Below are 14,924 nucleotides of genomic sequence, written 5' to 3'. Positions count from 1 at the left end.
GCTGTTTTGCTAATGACAGCTGCTCTGATAAGCAAGTCTGGCAACTCTGCTAATTGTGGTGATGGTATTACTCCAACGTAAAAGCATTGAGGCAAAACATAACGGATTAACAATCAGAGGTGGAATGGGGTTTAAAAACCGTTGAATTTGGAAAACAGTTGTGACTCAACAACACTACAATGCAGAGGAAAGCAATGCACGCCTAAAATAGGACATAATGAGCTGAAAATATGAGATATAAATAAAGGAATTTTTTACGCAAATGGGGTAAGAGGAACACTCAAAAACAATTAATCCTAGTGTTATTTGAATGTAAGATTGAGTGAGTACAAAAAATTTCATGTAATTAAAGCTGTGTTCAGGAACTCAAAAGTTTGTCTGACAATTGTGAACGGATAAAGATATATATTCAATGATAACGGATAAAGATATATATTCAATGATAACATAACACAGTGTCCGTAGCCACCACATGACCAAATAGAAAGCTCCCTTAGCCTCACATTAGTGGTCACATTAGCTTGTCTAGCCACAATATCCAGAAACATTAGGTGATCAATCCAAGATTTCTTTGTCATCACACCAAGTACTGCCCACAAGGGACTTGAGAAAGTTGTTTCTACTTTTGTGTACGGTGATGGAGTGTAAAGCAATTGTAGTACTATGCAGCCTTCGAAATACATTCTGATGCTCGGCGAATGAAAATTATCCAACGGAAGGAGTAATCCCTCATGTGTCTTGGCTACTGACGAGAGAAGGGAGATCGGTCTGTTCGACTCCCCCTTCCTCGTGTCCTTTCCAGGTTTCAGTAGCGGGATTACAATAACCATCTACCAAACATCGGGTACTATAATAGTGTTCAGACAAGCTGAGGACTGTTGTAAGGTACTCTACTCCAGGCCTATCCAGATTCTTCAGCATCAGTGTAGAGATTTCGTCTGGGACCAGCACTTTGCGTGACTTGGCACCGCGGATGACATTCGTAGCTTCGTGCACGGTAATTTGTGATGGCCGTGAAAATTTGTACAACGGTTTCTCGCATGACCTTCAACATACGTATCAAATATGGTCTGAATCGGTGTATAATCTGAAACAGCACAACGGAGATACCGGGAAAAGAACTAGACAAATTTGATGCATGGTGGAGGGTATATAAGATTCGTCCCGGCCGAACCTAGCACGCTTTTACTTGTTTTTTTTTAACTTACTTCAAAATTTTCTTACTTACTTCAATGTTTTTTAAATTTCATCGTAACTCAGGTTAGGTATGGTTGATAGAGTGCGGATATTAATTCGCCCCATATCAAAATGTGCGCTCTAAACACTTAAAAATAACTTCGAAAAAATCTGAGTTTGCAAATCCGTGCTAATAACAAAATTACGTAAGTAATGTTTTTTAATTTCATTAAAACACCCACTTTCCCCAGCCATTGCTTTCAACCACTAACATTGGCAATCACATATATCTAGCTAACGTGTTCGAAGCTCTCTGCTCGATGTTGCAGTTGTTAAACACTCCTATGCCTTCAGACATCACAAGCCGACAGCATTGAGGCAACCCTTACTCCAAGCAAATCCTTCCTCAATATCCTACACAGTCTCGTAATTTTATTTTATCTTCAAGCCACCCCAACACCCACCTAACAAATAGGTTGGTAAGATATGTAAACTTAACATTACAGATGTGTTGATATGTAGGATGTTTGTTGATATCAAACTTTCAAACCTGTCTTGTGAACGTCTGACAAGAACGGTATTCCATCCATTCTATTAAACTCTAAACAAAACAACCAGTTGTTGTTGTTCCTTCTGCCGTTGTTCAGTTGTTCCTTCTGCCGTTTGACTGAAATAAATGAATGAATAGGGTTGCCATGTGTAATATTAAATAAAGCTTAAGCTCCCTTAAATTGTTTTCCTTACAAGTTTAGTATAAATAACTTTCAATGCGCATTCATTCATTTTGACCAAATCGGCTGAAATTTGAAAAGTGGAGTAGACACTCTAATGAATAGAGCCCAGATAGCTTCTAGGCGCGATTCCATAGGTTTGATATATCAGGAAAGGAATTTGGAAGGTTATTTGAAAAATTTTGTTCGGAAATATATTTTGTAGTGGCAATGTTGGCTAGGGGGTTAAACACCAGGTTGGTTTGAGTGATGTTTTGGGGTAAACTTGGACCTGAAAGTGAATATTTATTCCATGATCAGGCTATATTGCTATATTTTACCGATATTTGACTTTCATGAACTATTTGACCAGATTTTGATATTTATGAAAATTTTGATCAGTTTAGATTTTTAAACGATTTTATATAATTAAAATAGTACTGATAATTTAATAATAATAATATTTATTGTTAAAATGAACGGAGGGAAGAATGAAACTACTTACCGTGTTTTATTTACCCACTAAGCGGATTTTCTGGCTTAGTTTGTATGGAGAACAAGTAAGAGCGTGCTAAGTGCTAAGTAAGATGGGGGTATACTAATTTCGTCATTCTATTTGTAAGACCTCGAAATATGCGTCAAAGACCCCATAAAGTATATAAATTCTTGATCGCCATGACATTTTAAGTCGATCTAGCCATGTCCGTCTGTCGAAAGTATGCCAACTTTCGAGGGATTAATGCTAAGCGCTTAAAATTTGTCACAAATACTTTTTATTAGTGTAGGTCGGTTGGGATTGTAAATGGGCCAAATCGGTCCATGTTTTGATTTAACTGCCATATATACCTATCTTGGGTCTTGACTTCTTCAGCTTCAGCTCAAAGGTCGCAATTCTTATTCGATTTATCTGTGATTTTGCACGTGGTGTTTTGGTATCAATTCCAAAAACTGTGCTAAGTTTGGTTCAAATCGGTTCATAACATGGTATAGCTGCGATATAAACCAATCTTTGATTTTGACTGCTTAAGCCGCTAGAGGGCGCAATTCTCGTCCGATTTGGCTGAAATTTAGCATGAGATGTTTTGTTCAGACTTCCAATAACTGCGCTAAGTATGGCGCATATCGGTACATAACCAGATATAGCTGCCATAAGCCGATCTGGAATATTGACTTCTTGAGCCTCTAGAGGGCGCAATTCTCATCCGATTTGGCAGAAATTTTGTACAACGGCTTCTCTCATGACGTACGTTTCTAATATGGTCTGAATCGATCAATAGCTTGATTCAGCTCCCATATAAACCTATCTCCCGATTTTGCTTCTTGAGCTCCTACAATGCGCAATGCTTATCCGAATGAACTGAAATATTACACAATGACTTCTACAATGTTCAGCATTCATTAATGGTCCGAATCGGACTATAACTTCAATAGCATAACAGTTCTTATTCAATATTCTTTGTTTGCCTAAAAAGAGATACCTCTCATAGAACTCGACAAATGCGATCCAAGGTGGATGGTATATAAGATACGCCCCGGCCGAACTTAGCACGCTCTTACTTGTTCTTTTTCTATTGTCCCTATTGTCCCTATTACCCTTTTACTCTTTTTTCCACAACTATATATTGGACCATCCATCAGACAAACTACCTAAAATTTAAATTCCATCTAACCAATTTTGGTTTAAAATCGCTAAACGGCAACACTGTTTTTTTCTGTTTGCCTTGTTTGTTTAGAATTGAATAGCATGGAAGAAAGGCCGTTCTCGGCGAAAGTGGAGGGGAGGAATGGCCGTCGTCCTCTTCGTAAGCGGTATGGCAGAGGAATACTTTCTAAAATTTGCACTACATTCAACATTTTAACATATTGTGCGAACGTTTACAGGACAGGTTTGAAAGTTTGATGCCAACAAGAACCAACATCAAACATCTCAACATATCAGACACATCTGTCATTGTTAACATGCTTGTTTTAACAGGTCGCGAAGCACTTGCGGGCTATGGCTACACACAAATCATGTACCATTAACCCTAGAGTGGGCAAATATTATTTCTACGTATTTGAGCAACATGGTCTTGTTAGACCACACCCTTACAGCCATGAAAGGCTATAAAACCTGGTTGTAATTATAATTGTCTATAACCTTGGGGTTAAAGGTAAGTACTTGCTTAATATGTATTGTGGTCCAGGCAAACCATGTTCGTAGGTTATAACTTCATAAACACCTCATGCCTAAAATACTGTAAAATTCTATCAATGATTTTTATACCCTCTTTTTATGAGTGTAGGTCGGTTGGGTTTGTAAATGGGCCAAATCGGTCCATGTTTTGATATAACTGCCATATAAACCGATCTTGGGCCTTGACTTCTTGAGCCTCTAGAGGGCGCAATTCTCGTCCGACTTGACTGAAATTTTGTATGTGGTGTTTTAGGATCACTTCCAACAACTGTGGTAAGTATGGTTCAAATTCATGTTTTGATATAGTTGCCATATAAACCGATCTTGATCTTGGTCTTGACTTCTTGAGCCAATAGAGCGAGCGATTCTCGTCCGATTTGACTGAAATTTTGCATGTAGCATTTTGGTATCAATTCCAACAACTGTGTTAAGTATGATTCATATCGGTTCATAACATGGTATAGCTGCGATATAAACCAATCTTGGGTCTTTACTTCTTGAGCCAATAGAGGGCTCAATTCTCGTCCGATTTGGCTGAAATTTTGCATGAGATGTATTGTTATGACTTCCAACAACTGTGCTTAGTATGGCGCAAATCGGTACATAACCTGATATAGCTGTCATATAAACCGATCTGGGATCTTGACTTCTTGAGCCTCTAGAGGGCGCAATTCTCGTCCGATTTGGAAGAAATTTTGTACAACAGCTTTTCTCATGACCCTCAACATGAGTGTCTAATATGGTCTGAATCGATCAATAGCTAGCTCCCATATAAACCGATCTCCCGATTTTGCTTCTTGAGCCCCTACAAGGCGCAATTCTTATCCGAATGAACTGAAATATTACACAATGACTTCTACAATGTTCAGCATTCATTAATGGTCCGAATCGGACTATAACTTGATATATGTAGCTCCAATAGCATAACAGTTCTTATTCAATATTCTTTGTTTGCCATGCAACTCGCCAAATGCGATCCATGTTGGAGGGTATATAAGATTAGGCCCGACGGAACTTAGCACGCTCTTACTTGTTTTTAATTCGAGTCTGCATTTGAATTGTAAAGAATGATGCCTAATGAAAGTCGAAATTGGTCTGGCCAGACCAATCTGCGCGTGTTAGGGTTAAACTAGCGCATGTACATTCCTCCCATTACACCATTATTACCCACAACGAAAGATCTCAAAATCTCAAAAATCCTGCACAGTCTCTTGATTTTATTCGAAAGGTGAGGTTTTATTTCTTCAAGCGCTCTCCTATTTTATTTTATTTTTTTATTTTATTTAATTATTTTATTTATTTCTTCAACCACAACGAAACATAGGAAGACAGGCAAGAGGAAAACATATTTCTCAAAAGCTTCAAAAAATTTTACTCCTCCCATTAAAAAGAAATATTCAATGTGATTGTTGTGGTTGGTGTTTTTTTTCTCGTTTTATTAATGTGATGAGTAAAGCCAGTGTTTCCTTTTTCAGTTTTTAATCAAAAGAAAAAAGCCAAAGAAAGACCTTTAAACCATAAAAAAAGACACAACTCTCGAAACATTTTTGTATTTTATGTATTATTTTCATGTGATAATTAACCAACAACTCTGTGTAACTAAAAAAAATCTGCAGAAAAAAAGAGTTTAAGAACATAAAACAACAAAGAGTTCGAACAGTGTGGTTGTAAATTTGTTGTATTTTTTTTGTGTAATTTGTGATTTTTTTCGGTGACCAAACGAAAAAAAAAAACCCAAAAACGAACGAACAAGTGTCAAATAGAACAGCAGTTCACGCACACACACGTGTCAGCAGCAATTCAAAAGGAACTAAACCAGAATCCCATCATTACCCCAACACCTCCCCCACTTCGCCTCTCACTCCCACACTTTGACTCCACAGTGGCGCTAGTAGAGCGTAGCTCAGGCATTTAAGTAACGGTGAATGAATTACTTTTTTTCTATGCGTCTCATCTGTCATTTGGCAAATGTGTTGGAATTTGTTGTTGTTGCTGTCCCTTTAAACGAGACATGAGCTGCAGTTTATGTTTTTCGTTCATCGGTGGTGCTGTGTGAATAGTGATAATCAAAAAAACGAGAACAAAATTGCAAAATTAATACAAAGAAAACTATAATTCTTTATAAACCATTGATTGGGTGATGGAAAAAAATGTGCTTTCATGTGGCATTACTACAACTGTTGTATGGACAACGGCTTTAAGTTTGCCAATTGTCATTTCCCTTTGGCAGCGAGATTAGAACAGCCTGTGTTCGTACGCCCAACGAGTACATCCCGCAACAAAGGTAAGTTAAGTAGTTTTTAAAATTGTTACCCCCTCGAAACCCCTTTGCCCATTAATAACTAACTACAGATAATATGGGTATGACCTGAACAGCATTTATAACTTTTAATTAAAAATAAGAATATCGTAGCAGCTTCGCATGAACGAACTCAGCAAACGTGGGAAACTCATTGGCTGAGGTGGGAATAAAAAAAATGGGAATTCATTAAAATTCAAGTTCGGCATTTACATTTATCCTGCTACTGCTGCTGGTCCATTGTACCTGCCTTTGAAAATAGTTTTAATATGCTTCTTCTTCTTCCTTAGTTAGTTGGTTAGTTATGCCTTTAGTGCTTTCTCAATAAATGCCAAGAACAACTACAACAAAAACAAGAAAATCATTAAACGTAAGAAACAGCATCATGCACATCATCACCAGTGTTGCCACTGGGAAATAAATTTGTCCAATAAAGTGCAGTGTAATGGAAACTTTCAATTGTAGTTTGTGGGAGTAAGAGCTAATAAAATTGTAATTGGTTGGGTTAAATGGATACATGGGAAAAAATAAGTCTTTAAATTTTTTTTAAATATTTTGATGAACTATGGCAAAATTGACTACATACATATAGAATATTGTGATTTTTACTCCAATTTTGTCATAAAAACGTCAACAAAATTTGATTTCCATAGAAAATTTTATAAAAAAAAATTTTATTTTAAGAAAAAAAAAAAAAACGTTAACCCATCAACGCCTTACCGCCGATTCGCTTGACCGATTTTAGTAAAAATGTTTAAATAAAATTTTTTTTAAGTTCTTCCGTCGGAGCATGGGCGAATAAGAAGAATAAGGCCTTTATGCGGATTGTGGTTAGCATCTCATTCCCTGGTGTAAACCTGGAGACAAGGTGTTTCATTCTCTGACTAACCACAAATCCACAAGCCAAACTCATGCCTCGTATCATGGCAACTATAATATAGTGCGTCAACACTCGGTGTAGTTGTGGAGCTCTTCCCGAGCCATCTCACTTCCTGTGTGACAGTAATGTCTACCCTGTACTTCCAATACATCTGTCAGTGCGTACACTACACCCTCTCTATAAAAAGTGCGGACATTTCAGGTGCAGATATGCAAATCATGGCCCTTAAAACGATTGCGGGGGCCGTCAACATGGGGGATCCGTTTTTTTCTTCTTCGTTGTTTCAATGTAATTCCCTCAGGTTTTCTGGGTGATGAGTTTCTTACCTGACGCCCCAAACCTATCTTTTTATTGTTCTATAGGTGAACTCTTGGCACATTGTAGCTCACTTCCTTTAACCGATGTTAAAGGTAGCTACTCAGGTGACACCGCGCTGAGGATTGTGTCTAAATTTGAGATGAAGGAAGGCCAAGATAAACCTGGATTTTCCTAAGTAAAAACCAATCAGAACAAATCATGCCCAAATCACCCGTTTAGAATGTTCACTTCCTCTAATTCAGAGAAGTATTCAAAGAAGTAAGAACTTTAAGTGGAAATTCTGCTAGCCAGCGTGAGAATATCACCCAGCCAATGTTCTACAGTTTTTTCTTCCTGGTCGTCCTCACAGTTCTGCGGCTTGTCATGCATAAGCGTAGGCCTCTTTGCACATAAGCCTTCCATATACCAGGCTACAGTAAACGCCCTAAATGGGGATGTTTTTTGGGGGGTTAGGTTATCTCTGGATCTAATTTAAGCACCAATTTTTTGTTTTTGGGTTACTATAAGGTTAGAAAAAAATATCAGCTACATCATTTTACTTGAATTTATCGTGCTAAGTTGGGTCGGTCCGAATCTTGGACACCCACCACCCCCATGGATTCTGCTAAAAATGTATATAAACCAAATTTAGTTGAAGGGCATAATTTTATTCTATACATACATAACTTCTGTCAAACCAGCAAAATTAAAGCTTCTAGGAACCGAACAAGGATATTCGAGAGATCGGTTTAGATGGGAGCTATGTCAGGTTATAGACTGATATGAACCATACATAGCGCAGTTGTTGGAAGTCTTAACAGAACACCGCATACCAAATTTCAAGCAAAAAGGACAAAAATTACGGCTTTTAAAGTCCAAAGAACTCAAATCGGGAGATCGGTTTATATTGAAGGTATATCCAAATGGGAACCGATTTGGCCTATTTGTAATCCCCAACGACCTACATCAATAATCAGTATCTGTGCAAAGTTCCAAGCAGCTAGCTTTACGCGTTCCGCCGATATCGTGATTTCGACAGGCGGCGGACGGATGGACATGGTTAGTTTGACTCAGAATGTCGAGACGATCCAGAATATATATATTTTATGGGGTCGCAGATCAATACTTCGAGGTGTTACAAACAGAATGACTAGATTAGTATACCCCCATCCTATGGTAAAATTGCAAATTTTGCCCATGAACATTCCACTAAGGAACAGGGGCAAACTTCTCACATATCAATGAGTGCAGTCCGATTAAAGTTTAAGCTCAATGATAAGGGGCCTCCTTTTTATAGCCGAGTCCGAATGGCGTACCGCAGTGCGACACCTCTTTGGAGAGAAGTTTTACATGGCATAGTACCTCACAAATGTTGCCAGCATTAGGAGAGGAAAACCACCGCTGAAAAATTGTTTCTGATGGTCTCGCCAGGATTCGAACCCAGGCGTTCAGCGTCATAGGCGGACATGCTAACCTCTGCGCTACGGTGTCCCATCCTATGGTAGTGGGTATAAAAATCTCCTTGTTATCTACTGCCATATTCTTGATATTCTAAATTGATGTAGACATGTTCAACCATCTGTCTGTCTATAGCGATAGACGGAATAAAGTTTTTCGCTTTTTGACGTAGGTTTCTGGGGATCGGAAATTGGCTATATGGGTTCATATTTGACCCAGATTTGATTCCAGATTTCCCAGATTTCTTTTAACTGCTCCTTTGAATTGACTTTGCGAATCTCAAGAAATCCTTATTCACAAATCTGCCTACACATTGTGTACACACATTTAACCTACGGAAGTGATAATAGTTTCTTAAAAATGCCAAAAAACGGCAACACTGATTATCACTATCATCATCTCCATTATCATGTGTCCCAACCCCTCCTCACCTTGTGCCATCAAGTGTTTGCCGTTGTAAACGCACCTCGACAAATATCAGCTGGACAGACGACAGATGGAGACAGAAAAGTGAGAATTTTTGGAAAGAGCTATCAGCCTAGCCTCTCTTTTTTTCTGCCTCTTGTTACGTTTGTCACGTTTCTCTTGTAATACAGGGTACAACGAAAGTGTTAATGGAAAATTACTTTAACGGAATGAATAAGAATCCAGTTAACAGGTTTAATGAATGGATATGGATTTTATTAGTTTGGAATTTAAATTATTAGTCTGAAAAGGGGTTTCAAAAACGTTTGAAAGGGGTATTGAAAGTTTTTCGAATCTTTTATGTTTTATCTGGCAATTCCGGTTATTTGACATTGACAAATTGGTAATGAAAATAGAAAAAAATTCTTTTTTTTTTTAACTATTGGTGCTGATTTAAAGATTTTTGTAACGGCGTGCGTATTTTAACCCGTCTTATGCCGCTATGGACATACATATATCTAAGCAAGTCATCGACTTTCTGTGAGTTCTATATCATGAAAAGTCAATCTGTACAAGGTATTTTGTGATCGTTTCCCTATTTATGGCCTAAGAGGTTTCCACAATACATCGCCCATGCGCCTTAACTTGGACTGCCTTGAAAGGCTTCAAATTCACCAAGTTTATTGATAGCAGTCCTCTAGCTCTTACAGTCAAGACGTCTACCTTTACATTCCCCTTTACTCCATTATGGTCCAGCACCAAATCGAGGCGGATTTTGTCATACTCAAGGAAGGCAAGAACTCCAAAATAGTGCTTGACTACACAGTCTTCGTTGATATTTCCCTATTGGACAACTAACTTTCCATAAAAACGTTCACCCTCGACGTTCTTGGCTTGACATTGCATCATCTCAGGTTATTGGTGGTGGTTTGTAATCTTTTTATACCCTCCACCATAGGATGGGGGGTATACTAATTTCGTCATTCTGTTTGTAACTACTCGAAATATTCGTCTGAGACCTCATAAAGTATATATATTCTTGATCGTCGCGACATTTTATGTCGATCTAGCATATCCGTCCGTCCATCCGTCCGTCCGTCCGTCTGTCCGTCTGTCCGTCCGTCTGTCCGTCCGTCTGTATGTCGAAAGCACGCTAACTTTCGAAGGAGTAAAGCTAGCCGCTTGAAATTTTGCACAAATACTTCCTATTAGTGTCCGTCCGTCCGTAAAGCTAGCCGCTTGAAATTTTGCTTCTTGAGCCTCTAGAGTGCGCAATTCTTATCCGATTGGAATGAAATTTTGCACGACGTGTTTTGTTATGATATCCAACAACAGTGCTAAGTATGGTTCAAATTGGTACATAACCTGATATAGCTGTCATATAAACAGATCTGGGGACTTGACTTTTTGAGTTTCTAAGGGGCGCAATTCCTATCCGATTTGGCTGAAATTTTGCATGACGTATTTTATTCTTACTTTCAACAACTGTGTCAAATAAGGTTTAAATCGGTTCATAACCTGATATAGCTGTCATATAAACCGATCTGGGATCATGACTTCTCGAGCCTCTAGAGGTCGCAATTATTATCCGATTTGCCTGAAATTTTGTACGACTGATCCTCTCATGACCATCAACATACGTCTTTATTATGGTCTGAATCGGTCTATAGCCCGATACAGCTCCCATATAAATCGATCTCTCTATTTTACTTCTTGAGCCCCCAAAGGGCGCAATTCTTATTCGAATTGGCTGACATTTTACACAGGTCTCCAATATATAATTTAATTGTGGTCCAAACCGGACCATATATTGATATCGCTCTAATAGCAGAGCAAATCTTTTCTTATATCCTTTTCTGCCTAAGAAGAGATGCCGGGAAAAGAACTCGACAAATGCGATCCATAATGGAGGGTATATAAGATTCGGCCCGGCCGAACTTAGCGCGCTCTTACTTGTTTAAATTATTATGATAATGTCATGTTAAGAGAAGGCATCAATTTCCTCTTTACACACTAGCATTGTTCTGTACCGTCTTGGTTGTTTTGGACCTAAGGGCCGTTGAGAAAATATTCACACTCGACAATCTCGCATTGAAACAGCACCACCTGACGCTTTTAGCGTCAGCAAGCGGTAACAGAACTCGGTAATGGATACTTGATTCAGGCGTCTAGACGAGTTCTCTCTTCTAGCTTTCATCTGTCCGCGTATTGTATTGGACAAGCTTATTCCGATCCATACAAACGGTGCTGGTATAGCCATTGGTTATTTAAAGGCGTCAATACAGGCAGTCATCAGGCAGTATTTAGGCAAGAGTCGTTGCCGGCCGGCCTCTCACTGAGAATCTTCACTCGATACCGCTGATTGTCCGCGACTACAGTTGTACCTCACACAAATTGGAGCTCACAATTCCAACCAGTGTGGTGCTCCTTTGTCGATTTGAATCAATTGTTTCCAATCGCCTCGCCTATGTCAAGACAACACGTTCTCTGGACATGTGTAATCTTCCTGCTCGAGAGATTTCGACATATTAATTTTGTTTTAAACATTACGAGCCAATGTGAGAGCAACTCTACCGTTGATTTTATAAATCTTTAAATTTATGATCCCGGTTCGCAAAACGGGTCGACTCTTTGTAAAATCTGAGTCTAAGTTAACAGACTGGCTTGGCTTAAAGGGAATGCAGAGTACACATAATGCTCAGAAACAACCACATCAAGCACCATACAGATACAGAACTGGTCCGGAGATAGTAAGCGGATTTGGTTCAAATGGCCCCAAAATAGGTCTAAAAATAGAAAATAGTCGGGATTGGCAGAAATTTGATACGTATAGTGTACTTGTGATCTTTAATATTCACGAGAAGATAGATCCATTAATAAGAAACAAGCAAAAGCGTGCTAAGTTCGGCTGGACCGAATCTTGGGAATCCCCCACCATGAATTCTGCTAAAAATTTATGCAAAATAAATTTAATTGAAAGGCATAATTTTATTCTATTGTGTTGCCCAAAAAGTAATTGCGGATTTTTCATATAGTCGGCGTTGACAAATTTTTTCACAGCTTGTGACTCTGTAATTGCATTCTTTCTTCTGTCAGTTATCAGCTGTGACTTTTAGCTTGTTTTAGAAATAAAGTGTAAAAAAGTATATTTGATTAAAGTTCATTCTAAGTTTTATTAAAAATGCATTTACTTTCTTTTAAAAAAACCGCAATTACTTTTTGGGCAACCCAATACATACCAAACTTTTGTGAAACCAGCAAAAATTATAGCTTCTAGGCATCGAACAAAGATATTCCAGGTTATAGACCGATTTGAACCGTACTTGGCACAGTTGTTGGAAGTTATAACAAAACACCACATGAAATTTCAGCCAAATCGGGCAAAAATTGCGTCCTGTAAGGGTTTAAGAAGTCAAATCGGGAGATCGGTATATATGGGGGGCATATTAGGATATAGACCTGTTTGGACGATACTTGGTACAGTTATTGAAAGTCATAACAGAACACTATCTGCAAAATTTCAGCCAAATCGGATACAAATTGCGGCTTCCAGAGGCTCAATAAGTCAAATCGGGAGATCGGTTTATATGGGAGCTAATAAAACGATTTAGACCGTACTATGCACGGTTGTTGGAAGTCATAACAGATTGCAAATGCAAAATTTGCCCATGAGCATTCCATTAAGGAACAGGCACAAACTTCTCTCTTATCAATGAGTTCTGTCCGATTCAAGTTTTAAACCCAATGACAAGGACTTCAATTTTATAGCCGAGTCCAAACGGCGTGCCGCAGTGCGACACCTCTTTGTGGAGAAGTTTTTACATGGCTGCCATACCAAGTGGTACAGTGCCTCCCAAATGTCACCAGCATAAGGAGGGGAAAACCACCGCTGAAAATGTTCATGATGTTCTCGCCAGGGTTCGAAGCCATGCGTTCAGCGTCATAGACGTATGCGCTACGGTGGCCTCCAGTCGTAACAGATTAATACGTACAAAATTTCAGCCAAATTCGGCAACAATTGCGGTTTTCAGGGTTTCAAGAAGTCAAATCGCGAGATCGCTTTATATGGGAGCTATATCAGGTTATGAACCGATTTGGACTGTACTAAGTGAAGTCGTTGGGAGTCATAACAGAACACTGCAAACTTTTAGCCAAATCGGACAAAAATTACGGCTTCCAGGGTCTCAAGAAATCAAATCGGGAGATCGGTTTATATGGGAGCCATATCTTAATCTGAACCGATATGGCCCATTTGCAATCCCCAATGACCTACATTAATAGTAAGAATCAATGCAAAGTTTCACACGGCTAGCTTTACGCGTTCGACCGCTATCGTAACTTCGATAGACAGAAAGTCGAGGCGATGGAAGCTCTTAAAGACCACTTAATTCATAAGGGCAATTAAAAACAAGTAAAACTCAAGCCGTCTTTAAGAGCCCTGTTCAAATTCAGATGTGTGCTTTACAACCTACTCTTGTCGGGTTGGTATGTAAAGCATCAAGATCCATTTGACAAATTCAGACTTAAGCGTTTTCACTTGTTTTGATATTTGTCCATATCCAAATATTTTTCCATATCGAATGCTCTTGACCAATTGCTTTTACCAAAGGTTTGACATGAAAACTCATTTCAGGCCTGACAAGCTTATGTTTCATAAAACAAGCGACAACTTTTTGGGTTATCCTGTGTAGTTTTTGTATTATTTGTTTCTTCGTGTACATATTTCATGTTAAGTTGAAAAGTTATTTCTTGTTCTCTTCATAGCCGCTATGGATGGCGTCGATGTTCGAACATATTTTCTTTTGCATTTTCAAGCATTTACACAAAAATTCTTCAGGCCTATCGTCTCTGTTTTGGCTATAACATCCTTTTTTTTAGTTTTGGTGACGGAGAATGAAATGTGTTACGGCCACTTTCTTGTTGAACATCAGGGGGTGAGCACACACACACACACATACAACTTGAGTGACCCTTCTTATAAGTACATCATCAACGTCTTGGTCGGCCGTCACCATCATCATCATCATCATTAACATCATTGCCAAATCATCGCATCAGCCAGTATGGATATTTGGATGACGAATAGCCCTAGCCACACAATACGCACTTAGTTGCCGGCGATGCCTGTTTGCTGGCTTGGTGGGTAGCGAGCAGCAAGTGAGCGAATCATTTACAACAATTTTTGCCGGTATTAGATTTTATTGCTGTTTTTCCAATTAGTGTTCTATGGGCCAAGAAGCAACCCACATATTTAGTCACCATCAACGCCGCAGGCAGGTTAAGCTCTCTGCCTTACTCCTCCACCCACACACTGTCTGATACTTTGTGTGTTTTGGTATGTGTGTGTGTGTGTGTTTCCGGCTCAAACACTCACAACATCCGGCGGCCATTTACTTATTGTTATTAATCACCACATGCTGGGGGATGTGTGAAATGGATAATGGTTAGGATGGCTAGAATATCTCTGTGTATGTGGGTGTGTTTGTGTCTAACCAAGTGTTAGAGAGAGTATCATTCATTCCG

At 38.9% G+C, this 14,924-nt stretch overlaps 1 protein-coding gene across 1 annotated transcript in view; it reads left to right on the top strand.

Moving 5' to 3' along the window:
- Positions 1–5,491: 5,491 nt before the first annotated feature.
- Positions 5,492–14,924, top strand: part of LOC106082806 (uncharacterized protein DDB_G0283357) — a 225,731-nt gene continuing 216,298 nt past the window's right edge. Inside the window, exon 1 of the mRNA XM_059363029.1 lies at positions 5,492–6,346. The gene's annotated coding sequence lies outside the window, so the exon portion shown is untranslated. The remainder of the gene's footprint in view (positions 6,347–14,924) is intronic.

Source organism: Stomoxys calcitrans, chromosome 2 (assembly GCF_963082655.1).
Source record: "Stomoxys calcitrans chromosome 2, idStoCalc2.1, whole genome shotgun sequence".
NCBI lineage: Eukaryota > Metazoa > Arthropoda > Insecta > Diptera > Muscidae > Stomoxys > Stomoxys calcitrans.
This window is presented reverse-complemented; position numbering and strand designations above follow the sequence as displayed.